The sequence below is a fragment of the Callithrix jacchus genome, chromosome 18, assembly GCF_049354715.1.
Source record: "Callithrix jacchus isolate 240 chromosome 18, calJac240_pri, whole genome shotgun sequence".
NCBI classification, from domain to species: domain Eukaryota; kingdom Metazoa; phylum Chordata; class Mammalia; order Primates; family Cebidae; genus Callithrix; species Callithrix jacchus.
In genome coordinates this window covers 43,488,179-43,500,035 of record NC_133519.1, presented here as the reverse complement: position 1 = coordinate 43,500,035, position 11,857 = coordinate 43,488,179, and the positions used below count along the sequence as shown (strand labels likewise).

General features: G+C 40.6%; 1 non-coding gene across 1 annotated transcript; it reads right to left on the bottom strand.

Annotated features, from left to right (window-relative positions):
- Nucleotides 1–7,337: 7,337 nt before the first annotated feature.
- LOC118149339 (U7 small nuclear RNA) lies at nucleotides 7,338–7,398 on the bottom strand. The gene has a single exon (XR_004736723.1). It is a non-coding gene; the product is annotated as a U7 small nuclear RNA (small nuclear RNA).
- Between the last annotated feature and the right edge of the window lie 4,459 nt (nucleotides 7,399–11,857).

Here is an 11,857-nt window from a genome sequence, read left to right as displayed (position 1 = left end):
ACCTAGGTTCAAACCCTGCTCCAACACTCACCGTTCTTGTGATTTGCTTCACAGGGATTGCTTTGAGGGTTAAATGAGATACGCATGTTTTATGTGTCAATTTGGCAAGGCTACAGTCTCCAGATATTCAATCAAACATCAATTACAGTGCTGCTGTGAAGATACTTTATAGATGTGCTTAAAGTATATAAACCTGACTATAAGCAAGGGAGATTATCCTCAATAATCTGGGTGGGGTTGAGTCAATCAGTGAAAGGCCATAAAAACTAAATTGCAGTTTCCCAGAGGAAAAAGAAATTCTTCTGTCTATGGAGAGTAGCCTCAGCTCATGTCCCAGGCTTTCAGCCTGCCCTTCCTAACAGCCTCACCTACAGAGCCTTCACAATCACAGAAGCCAATTCCACTCATTAAATGTCTTAATATTTATGTCCTGCTGGTCTTGTGTCTCTGGTTGAACCTTGACTGATGCAAGACATAAAATGTGCAGAACAGACACTGACACAGAGTGCTCAGAGGGTTTTTGCTTCTATTTGTGTTGGTGATAGCCGTGGTAGTGGTGACAGTGATGGTTGGATTATATAACGTGAACTGGAATTTTCCTATTGTGTTCAGAATTCTGTTCCACTGACCCCAATAAGTACATTCTTTTTTGTCAGATCATGTGACTCAATGTTTCATTCAAAAAAAACACAGCCACTAAAAATTCTCCACTTAACAGACAAAACAACTCCCATTCCAACCCACGTCATATGATTTCCACATCCCAATAATTAAAACATGTCCCAATAGAAATATGTGCTTTAGACAATCATTAACTTGGAGAAATTTCCCATCCCTTGAGTGTTAGAACAAATTCTACATTAACATTTAAGTGTTTTTAAAAAGCCAAAGAATTATATTATTTCCTTCCACTTGCTCTCCTTATATTTTCAAAATTCTTTCAAATATATTAATTCTCGCCTCTTCCTTTCTTCCTCTGCTATTTTTCACTTAACATGGCAGAATTACTTCAACTCCATGAAGCTATCTGCATACAGCTATAATTCCCTGCTAACAGATTTATTCTACCTGTAACTGACACAAGTTTGTGGCACATGAGCAACTCTTAGACCTGATGACATCACATTTTCCACTTACCTAAATGGCCTCTGCAAATTTAAAATACAAGGTCCTTTATACTTTTTTTTTTCTAATAGTCTCCATTACTTCATGAGTACGTTACCTTCCATAAGCATGCTTTACTGGTTCATTTGAAAGACACTTACCAAGCACCTGCTATAGGCAAAAGGAATGTGTCACCTCTCCTATTCTCATTGTGTTTTCAACATATATGAGAGATAAACACAAATAACTCTATTAGTTAGATGTCGATAACTGTCATGAGTGTGGTTCAGACAGTGTGACAGTGATTCTGAGAAGTGAAATGTCACAACTGGTTGATTGGGTGATTACCTGGAGAACAGCCTAATGACAGCTTGTGAGATAATTCTTAGAATGTCTAGGATTTCAACATGCTGACAAGGAAGTAAGAACCATTTCAGAGAATGAAAATAGCACATAAACATTGAAAAGTACTCCCTTTATACATGAGGAAAGTAAAAGTCAGACAAGAATTTGCCCAATGGAGTACAGCTAGTCAGTTACAAAAAGAACCTCTAGCTGGTGGACCCCTAGCTGAGGCCTGAAACCCCATGGAAGCTGATACCGCACCTTCCATCTGCAGCTTCTCGGCTCCCCCTAGTTACAGAATGAGACCTGAACTGCTGGGCTTTCTATGAAGAGGCCGTCAAAATGAATTTCTCATGCTTTATTCCTTTTAACTCAACCACTCTCAGAAGCCTAAAGCGCTGTCATCCATCCATTCATCTCCCTCCAGTCTGGATCCCACACTCCTCCATCCATTCTCCCCATCTTCTCTATCCTCTCCTTCATTGGGCCATTGGGGACTCTCAGTTGGCCTTTGCCTTTTTTTCCTAATTGAAACCTTTTCCTTCCTGTAACCACAAGGAAAGGTTACTTTTTTCTTTATAACCCACGAACCAAGAGCCTGGTTGATGTCTTCCTAGCTCCCAGTACCATTTTCAAAGCTTTCTTTTGCCTCTCCTTCTTTAAAATATCCAATGCATACCACTAGACCACAATTCACTCACATGTCCCTCCTTATAGATGCTATCTACCAACCTCCTGATCACTCCTCCACTCACTGGCGACATTTTTTTCCAGTCCATTACCTTCATGTCCTCTCTGCCCTCTGTGCCCAGATTCCCGCTTACATGCAAACTCTTTTAATTAGTTTCCACCCCCTCCCTCCTTCTGACTTCCCCAGAAAACCTTCAAACCTGATTAAGTTTAACTCTGGTTAAATTCTTATAACTGAATTTTGCTAAAGAAAACCACTTAATAACACTAAATCGTTCCACCATCAATTCATGACTCAAAGTCACAAACGGACACCTGACACTTCCCCAGGGCGCTTGTTTTCCAACTCTCACCTACAGCTATTTTATTCTTTCTCTTCCTCAAACATCCCTGACTCATACTGGCACTGACCTTACCTCCCATTTTCCTGAGAAATTAGAAGCAATTTAAAAGGGGTCACCTTATCTTCTCATCACCACATCTATGTATCTCTTTTCTTCTGTGCCTCTGCTTCCTACCTTCTTTCCTGCCGTTACTAAGGTAGATGCGTATTTCTTCCAAAAAAGCTCACCTATTCCACTTGGGATCTCTGAATCCACGTCCTCCGCTGCTTTGCAATTATACCCTCTCTCTCATATCACCCTATTTCTCCCATGCTTCTGAATCTGTTCTATCAGATCCAGTTTCTCTATTTATAAAATTCACCCTCCCTTGACCCAAGATACTCTCTAGTTATTACCCCATTTCTTTCCTTCTCTTTATGGAAAACACCCCAAAAGAATAATTCTATCTCCTGTCTCCACTTTCATACCTCCCATTCTCATCTCAACCACTCCAGTCAAGCCTCCATGTTCTTGCTGAGGTCACCAATGACCTCCATGTTGCCAATTCTGTGGACACATCCTGTGCCTTCATCATGCTGAACGTCTTGGCAACATTTAATGTTACTGACAACTCCTTAACTTTCTGAAACACTTTTCTCTCCCCAGGAGAGTGTCACCCCACTGTCCTAATTTTCCTCTTAGTCTCACCAGTCTTTCACTCTTCAGTTCCTCTTTTCTACCTACCTCTGAACTTTGGAACAGTCTTGTATTCTCTTCTTTTTCTCTGTTTACATTTGTTTCCCTGGTGACTTCACCTGAGTCTCTGGTTCCAGTCACTTCCACCAGCAGAGTACAGATCCCTGGCTAGGCCTCAGAGTCCTTAAAGGGACAAGCAAGGATGATCCCAGACAGAAATTAGGCTCCACTCAACCAAGTGTACTCTCCACCAAAACTAGACAGGGTTCCCAAGGTCACATCCTGAGGCTCATTCACATACTCGCTGCTCCCTATGCAGTGGTCTTTTCCCAGGACGGGGCATCACACAGACGTATCCAGCGCCATCCTTTGTGTTTAACTTTCACAATCCCTGCTCTGAAGCCGGGAAATCTCTCCTTCCTCCTCTCCCAAGTCCGCTTTCTGTCACAGAGTGAGTGAACTGCTTTCGGAGCACAGACCCCAACCACTCCTGTGTACACAGACCTCCTGATTCTGCATCCAAGATTTCCTTACACTGTCAGACCCTCACTTATACGTTAAGTTCCATTTTACACCACCCTGTATATACATTGTTTGCACGAAATTCTTATGCTCTGCAACCACCTTCCAAAAAATAATTGACCATTCTTTCCTGTGTGGCCCCATAAAATACTAGCAGGTAATGCATTTGTGGCACAGAGAAACTGATTTTTCCAAACAGGTAAAACAAAAAGCTTGATTTAACAATAATAAGTACTTTACATTTGTACATACAAACAACACACAAAAAATCATATTCTTCTTTGTTTTTTTTTTTGCAATAGTCCATTACTATGTCATATTTCAAAACAAAAGCTAGTTTCCATAGGAAGGGAAAACAGATTAAGTAAAACAATGAAGAAAGGAGAATGTGTATTAGGTTTGGATCTGAAATCTTACATAGCTTTTCCAAAAGTACCGATTTGGCTGGCACTTTACCGTCTTTAATCTTGAATGTGAAATTTAAACTTCTTTGGAGATAAAACTACGTATCTATAAACAAAACAAGCAAAAGAGTGATCTCTTCCTGATCGAACTTAGGATGAACTTCTCTTGCAACACTTTCAAATTTGAGTAATGTACCTTTTTCTCTTGCCATATTTAAATAGATTAGATTCTCAGCTCACAAGGGGTCAAGTGACAACTGAGCTAAAAGAGGGTAGGAAGAAAGGTCCCATTTCATGTTCCTCAAAGCATGTTCCACTGGCAATTAGTGCATTGGATAGTAATAATGTTTATGACAAAACCTATACTATTTTTGTTTCTGTTATGAATGATTTATTTATGCCCTTTAATGAAAACCAGACATTGCCTCATCACTGTCCCATCCAAAAAGTATGTCCTGCAATGCATTCTAGCAATATCTATTTTTCCCCCATTAGAGTGGTATGCATGTTAAAAATTAGAAGTGATACTATTAGATGATCTGTCCAGGTCAATGTTTCTAGGACTATAAATTCATGGCTAGTAGGTACCAATTCATGTTATTATAAATTTGGAGACTATATAAGAAAGAAGTACTAGAGTAGTCAGATTCCTGACTCTTGCCATTATTAAATTATGGACATAGGAAGGGGTCACAAAACAGCTGTGTTCCAACTTGGAGTGTCTTAAGAGCTCAGGAGAGGTAGACATGCATTATTGAATACCATATCCATTTGCTATTTGATCTTTGTGTTCAAGGAATATTCTTGAGCTAATAGTTCAATTGGATAGTGAACTATGATAAGGGCAGGAATGAGCTTGGATGGCATAAATGTTTGGAGTCGGGTAGACCTATGTTTTAATCTCAACTTCTTAGGCCTTAGGTGACTTAAGACAAACTGAATAATCTCTTAGCTTCAATTTCTCCTTCTGAAAATCAGAGGGCTAATACACAACGTCAGTAAACACGCAGTTTGGGTTGAATGATGTAAATGTTGGTACAGTGCCTGGTTTCTCTTTTTATTTCTTTTTTAGCCTGGAACTCCTTCCTGCCAGTCCTGTGGGTTGGTCCCTGGGCACAGTGAGCAGAATAGAGGTAAGACAGGTTAGGCCTTTGGCCTCTGGCAGATTGGAACAGCTGGGACCAGGGAACAGCAGGCACAAAAGTCCAAATGCTGCCACTTCAGGTGTGGCCAGTGCTCAGCCAGGGTGCAGGAGGTGGATGGGGCACCGTGGTTCTCTTTTGGTAAAGGCTTCACCATACTAGTGTTTCTTCTCAGGCAGCTGCTATGACCATTTGATGCTTCTAGCCAGGAACTGCTGCACCCACCACTCCACCCAGGCCAATGGGCACAAAGCTGTGCAGCAGGGGGTCGGGGTCTTCTCCATTCTGCATAGGTCTTGGCCCACTCACCGGCTGCGCCACCATCTGGCCGCAGTTCTACCTGCCGCCAGGCTCCGGTCACCAAGTAGACATTCCCCCAGTGGGTACGATGTCCGACTTCTAGTTCCCTTCCCTTGAACAATTTTACATCAGGAATCAGTGGTAGATTCCATCATCTCACAACTGCTCACTGGTTCACTTAGGTATTCAGTGGATTATTGGCCTATATGTTGCCTCTTTAGAGACAAAAAGATTTCCAGAGCTTTAGAGCTCAGTGACAAGCCAATCTCCATCTAATGACCCATTTCATGGATAGAACTTATGGCTCATAAATGGTTTTGAACTAAGATAATAAAAATATTAAAGCCTTTCTGCAACAAAGTAATGCCTGTGGGCCCAGCTAGATTTTTCAAATTAGATGTAGATTTCTAACACTCATTGAGTTCACTAATGCATATGCTCCAGAACAAAGGGAGGGAAGATTTTTTATTATTATTAATACAGAATAGACAAGAGTAAGAGTATACACCACAATAATATTTTTGGGGCAGGGAGCTAAAGTTTGGCAAATTCATTAAAAGGTTAAAAATGCTCTATGCTTTACACTCAACAAATAATATATTCTCATGAAATAATCATGGTTGTGCACAAATTTTACCTATAAAACTGTTCAAAATGCAACATTTGTAATCATAATAAAAAACTGAAAACGAGTGCTCCAAAAGAGGATTAATAATTAAATTATGTTCTAGCCACACAACAGAGCTGTACGCAGCCACCAAAATGATGTTGTTGAATACTGTAGAATATTGTCGAACACTGTAGAATATTGTCAAACACTGTAGAATATTGTCGAACGGATGTTGCAGAGATATGTTAATAACTGGTTAAGTGAAAACAAGTTATAAAATAGTATGAACAGCATTCTTCCAGGAAGGAAGGAAGGAAGGAAGGAAGGAAAAAAGGAAGGAAGAAAGGAAGGGAGGGAGGGAGGAAGGGAGGAAAGGGAAGGGAAGGAAAGGAAGGAGGGAAGGAGGGAAGGAAGAAAAGAAGGAAGGGAGGGAGGGAGGTAGGGAGGGAGAAAGGGAGGGAGGGAAGAATGAAGGAAGGAAGGAAAGGAGGGATGGGATAGAGACAGGGAGGGAGGGAAGAGAGGGAAGAAAAAACATCAATATTAACAGTAGTTTGTTTACTCTGGACAGTAGAACTTTGGGTGTTTTTTTAAAATTTGCTTTTCTTTTGATAATTATCTGTTTCTTACAATGTGTTGTAATTATGTATTCAATTATGCATAAGTATGGTAGTTTTGAGCTATTTTTAAAGACAAAATAAAGTGTCCAAATAGGCCAATCAGTTAAAACATCATGAGGATAAAGAATGACAGGCCGAGTGAGGTTGCTCACGCCTATAATCCCAGCACTTTGGAAGGCTGAGGTGGGAGGATCGCTTGAGCTCAGGAGTTCAAGGCCAACCTTGGCAACACAGTGAGACCTCATCTCTACAAAAAAATTAAAAAATTAGCCAGGTGTGGTGGTGTGTGCCTGCAGTCCCAGCTGCTCCTTAGGAGGCTGAAGTGAGAGGACTGGTTGAGTCAAGTAGATAGAGGCCACAGCGAGCCATGTTCACACCATGGGACCCTAGCCTGGGTAACATGGGTAACAGAGTAAGACTCTGCCTCTAAAAAAAGGAATAACAGAAGGGAAAAGATAAAAGATGAGAACTCGTAAAACATAGACTACTCCCTGACAAATGTCTAGAGAAAAATCTTTAAACATGTTTTGTGAAAAATTGGACATTAGTTAATAATAATTAGATAATAATTTTTTTGCATGTGGGGTTTTCCAGTGAAAGCAGAAAATCTAGTATATAAATTCTGAAAGAGCTGTAACATCATTATAATAATATTAATAACAAATATTCTACTTTCTTTTTTTTTTTTTGAGATGGAGTTTCGCTCTTATTACCCAGGCTAGAGTGCAATGGCGCAATCTCGGCTCACCGCAACATCCGCCTCCTGGGTTCAGGCAATTCTCCTGCCTCGGCCTCCTGAGTAGCTGGGATTACAGGCACGCACCTCCATGCCCAGCTAATTTTTGTATTTTTAGTAGAGACGGGGTTTCACCACGTTGACCAGGATGAGCTCGATCTCTTGACCTCGTGATCCACCCGTCTCGGCCTCCCAAAGTGCTGGGATTACAGGCTTGAGCCACCGTGTCCGGCCTATACTTTTAATAAGGTGATTTCAAACTAACCACCTCTTTATTGATGTGACTGTATAGTTGATCGAAACATGCCACAGCCACCGTGTACATAGATTTCAGCAAAGCATGTGGAGCTTCTCATAATACTCACTGGAGAAGATAGTGAAAATAAACCTAAGTGGGTTATAAATTTGCTGAACAACTGAAACACTCAGGAGATTCAAACACGTATGTACTTAATAACTGCTTATGTAGACCTTCCTACACCCCAGACACTGTTTCAGAAATATTAGAGGCTTCAGAAATATTAACTTAATTCTCACAACGATAGGAGATGAAAAACCCTATTACAACTTCCTCTCTACAGAGAGCAGGTTAGGTAACTTGACAAAGGTCAGAGGGCTGGTGAAGGGCAGAGCCAGGATTAAAGCCCAGGCAGCCTGTTTCCAGAGTCGGTTCCCCTATTGTGAACATCTTCACAGTATATGGGCAATCCAACTTTAAATCTTAAATTTAGGACCAGAAAATATAACACATTATATAAATACAAAATGAGAGAGACAGCTTTATATATAAAAAAAAGTTTGGATTTATTTCAGGTCTAAAATAATAATAATGTAGTAGTTAAGAAAAAAAACGAATTAATAAATTTCCAGACTTCATTATAGGGAAGAAGTAAGGGAGAAGAATGGAAGAAAAAAGAACTAGCTTTGTTGATCGCCTACTGTATATCAGATCATTTGCACATGATATTTATTTTTCATTAAAACTCTTGGAAGTAGGTATTTGTGGTCAATTAAATGCATTATTGGCTTCAATGGCCTCCCTCTATTCACATCCAATGCAATGAGACTTTTTAACTACTCCACCCTCATCAAGAGATGAAATCTTCAACTTTTGAATCTAGGCTAGACGGACAGATCACTTGAGCCCAGGAGTTCGAGATCAGCCTGGCCAACATGGTGAAACCCCATCTCCACAAAAATTACAAAAAATTAATTGGGTATGGTGGTACATGCTACCAACCCAGCTACCCAGGAGGCTGAGGCAGGAGGATCACCTGAGCCAAGGAGATTGAGGCTGCACTGAGCCATGATCACACCACTGCACTCCAGCCTGGGCAACAGAGTGAGATGCTGTCTCAAAAACTCAAAAAAAAAAAAAAAAGAAAGAAAGAAAGAAAAAAGAGTCCAGCCAAGATCAGCCAATTCTCCCATAGTCTCTTGGGAAATAATACACAGATATCTTTTAAAATCATTACACTTTACGGTGTTTTGCTACCCAGCAATTGCCATATAATACAGTATTTTTTTTCTCTTCTAAATGTAGAAATTGAGGCTCAGAGAACTATTTTACCCAAACTCACCCAGTTTGTAAGGGCAGAAGTTGGCCCCAGTCTGTTTTATTTCAAAGCACAATCTCCTAACACTGTACCCTATGTATAGCCCTCAGATGTTAGAATAATTATCTCACTGAGCTCTATACTAGGCTGGCCATATATGAAGTATATTTAATTCTACACAACCTAATATGAATCCAGAAGAAAATACAAAGAATTTTATGATGTCCATAAACTACAAAAAAAAAAAAAACAAGAGAAGGAAAAGTTTGCTGGCTGGGTACTGAAGGTCACACCTATAATCCCAGCAATTTGGGAGGCCAAGATGGGAGGACTGCTTGAGGTCAGGAGTTTGAGATACACCTGGGCAACATAGGGAGACTCCATCTCTACAACAAATAGCTAAGCATAGTGATACACACCTGTAGTCCCAGCTACTCTGGAGGCTGAGATGGGAGGATTATCTGAACCCAGGAACTGGAGGCTGCTGTGAGCTATGATTGTGCCACTGTACTCCAGCCTGGGTGACAGAGCAAGACCCTGTCTCCAAAAAAAAAAAAAATTCAAAAAACAAAGAAATAGAAAGGTCTGCTTAGGCTGGAGAAGATAATGCTCATGGAGGACATAGAAACATAAGTAGAACAGAGGGGCAGATTTTTTTTCTGTTGCTCCTGTCTCATCTATTCGATTCCTTTAAGCAACAGCTCCCTACCACTCAAGAAGAGACACATCTAACCCCTCATGCCCATCTAACCCCTCATAACATCTCAGTCTTCCTGGTCTTCATCACATAAGGGTCTACTCAATACTTATAGACTCACTTTGAGCTTCTAGACAGCCTCTTTCAAGTCCATCTCTGCATCTGACCACAACTGTATTCTCAAATTCCTTTCTAGGTAACATTCTTCCCAACTAGACTTGGCCTCTAAAATTGGCCTCTTCTACCACAAAACACACACACATTGCCTTCCCTGGCCTTGCTCCGAGATCAATGGCTAAAGCTAACAGGATTTCATCAGATTTTAGCTTACTACAAGAGAGATGTACCTACCAATGACATTTGTCAAGTAAAAGCACTAGGCCTTCATGACCATAAAGACCCAATCCCTGGAAGCATGGTATGCTGCATAAGGGAATCCTCCTCATGTGATAACTTGGATAATACAAGGTACTGAAACAAACAAAACCCCAAATTTTAGTAGCTTAAAACAATATAATATTCTGTGTCACTCCTCTATCAATCCAATGAGAGAATTTCTAGTTGGCTGACGGCTTTCCTGAATGTGGTGATTCAGGACCCAGTTCCTCTGTCTTGTGGCTCCACCATACTCTGAAAATATGGAGCATTTGTTTGTTATTTAGTCCACCTAGGAGGCAAGAGAAGACAAACTAGAAAATGTATTTATTTTTTCAACCACTTCAGCCAACAAGGAATCTGACCTGTGCATGTCAGATTCCATTAGTGAGGCCTAGTCATACGTCCCTACCTAGATGTAAGGGGAATTGGGAAATGCAGTCCTTGGCTGGAAAGCCATGTCCCAGTAATTATTTCTCACTACAGAAAGGGAGTATAAATATTGGGTGGGCAGACCACCATCTCTACTGCCATTGGTAGCAAAAGACATGGGCTCTAAGTTCTGTTTTAACTTCTATGTTCACAACCCTCAACTTTCGCCAAGGTTCAGAAAAAGAAAAAAACCCACTTAAAAGTATCCATGCTCTTTTACCAGACCCTAAGGACTTGGAGGGCAAGAATTGACTCCTTTAAACTGTATGCCAAGAGCTTCCCATATACAGTAGAACTGGGCGCTAGGTTATCCAGGGTCCTTTTTATTTTAAGTTGGTCTGCTTTTATTTTTATATTTATTTACTTATTTATTTTTTAACTTTTTTTTTAAGGCAAGACCATTGAGACTTTTTTATATATTTATTTTTATTTTTGAGACAGTGTCGTGCTCTGTGGCCCAGGCTGGAGTGCAGTGGTGTGATCTCAGCTCACTGAAACCTCTGCCTCCTGGGTTCAAGGGATTCTCCTGCCTCAGCCTTCCAAGTAGCTGGGACTACAGACGCATGCCACCACACCCTGCTGATTTTTGTATTTTTAGTAGAGATCGGGTTTCACCATGTTGGCCAGGCTGGTCTCAAACTCCTCGGCCTCCCAAAGGGCTGGGATTATAAGCGTGAGCCCCTGTGCCCTATTTTTTAACTTTTAAGTTCAGGGGTACAGGTTCAAGTTTGTTATATAGATAAACTTGTGTCATGAGAGTTTGTTATACAGCTCATTTCATCACTCCGGGTATTAAGCCTAGTGCCCATTAGTTATTTTTCCTCATCCTTTCCCTCCTCCCACCTCCACCTTCCGATAGGCCCCAGTGTGTTTTGCTCCCCTTCATGTGTCCATGTGTTCTAATTATTTAGCTCCCATTTATAAACAAGAACACGCAGCATTTGGTTTTCTGTTCCTGTGTTAGTTTGCTAAGGATAATGGCCTCTAGCTCTATCCATGTGCCTGCAGAAGATAGGATCTCATTCCTTTTTATGATTGTATCTTATTCCATGGTGTACATGTACCACATTTTCTTTATTCTGTCCACCATTGATGGGCATTTAAGTTGATTCCATGTCTTTGCTATTGTGAACAGTGCTGCAATGAACATACATGTGCATGTGTCTTCATAATAGAACAATGTATATTCCATTGTGTATATACTCAGTAATGTCATTGCTAGGGTGAATGGTATTTCTGTTTTTAGCTCTTTGAGGAATCACCACACTGTCTTCCACAATGGTTGAACTGATTTATACTCCCAAC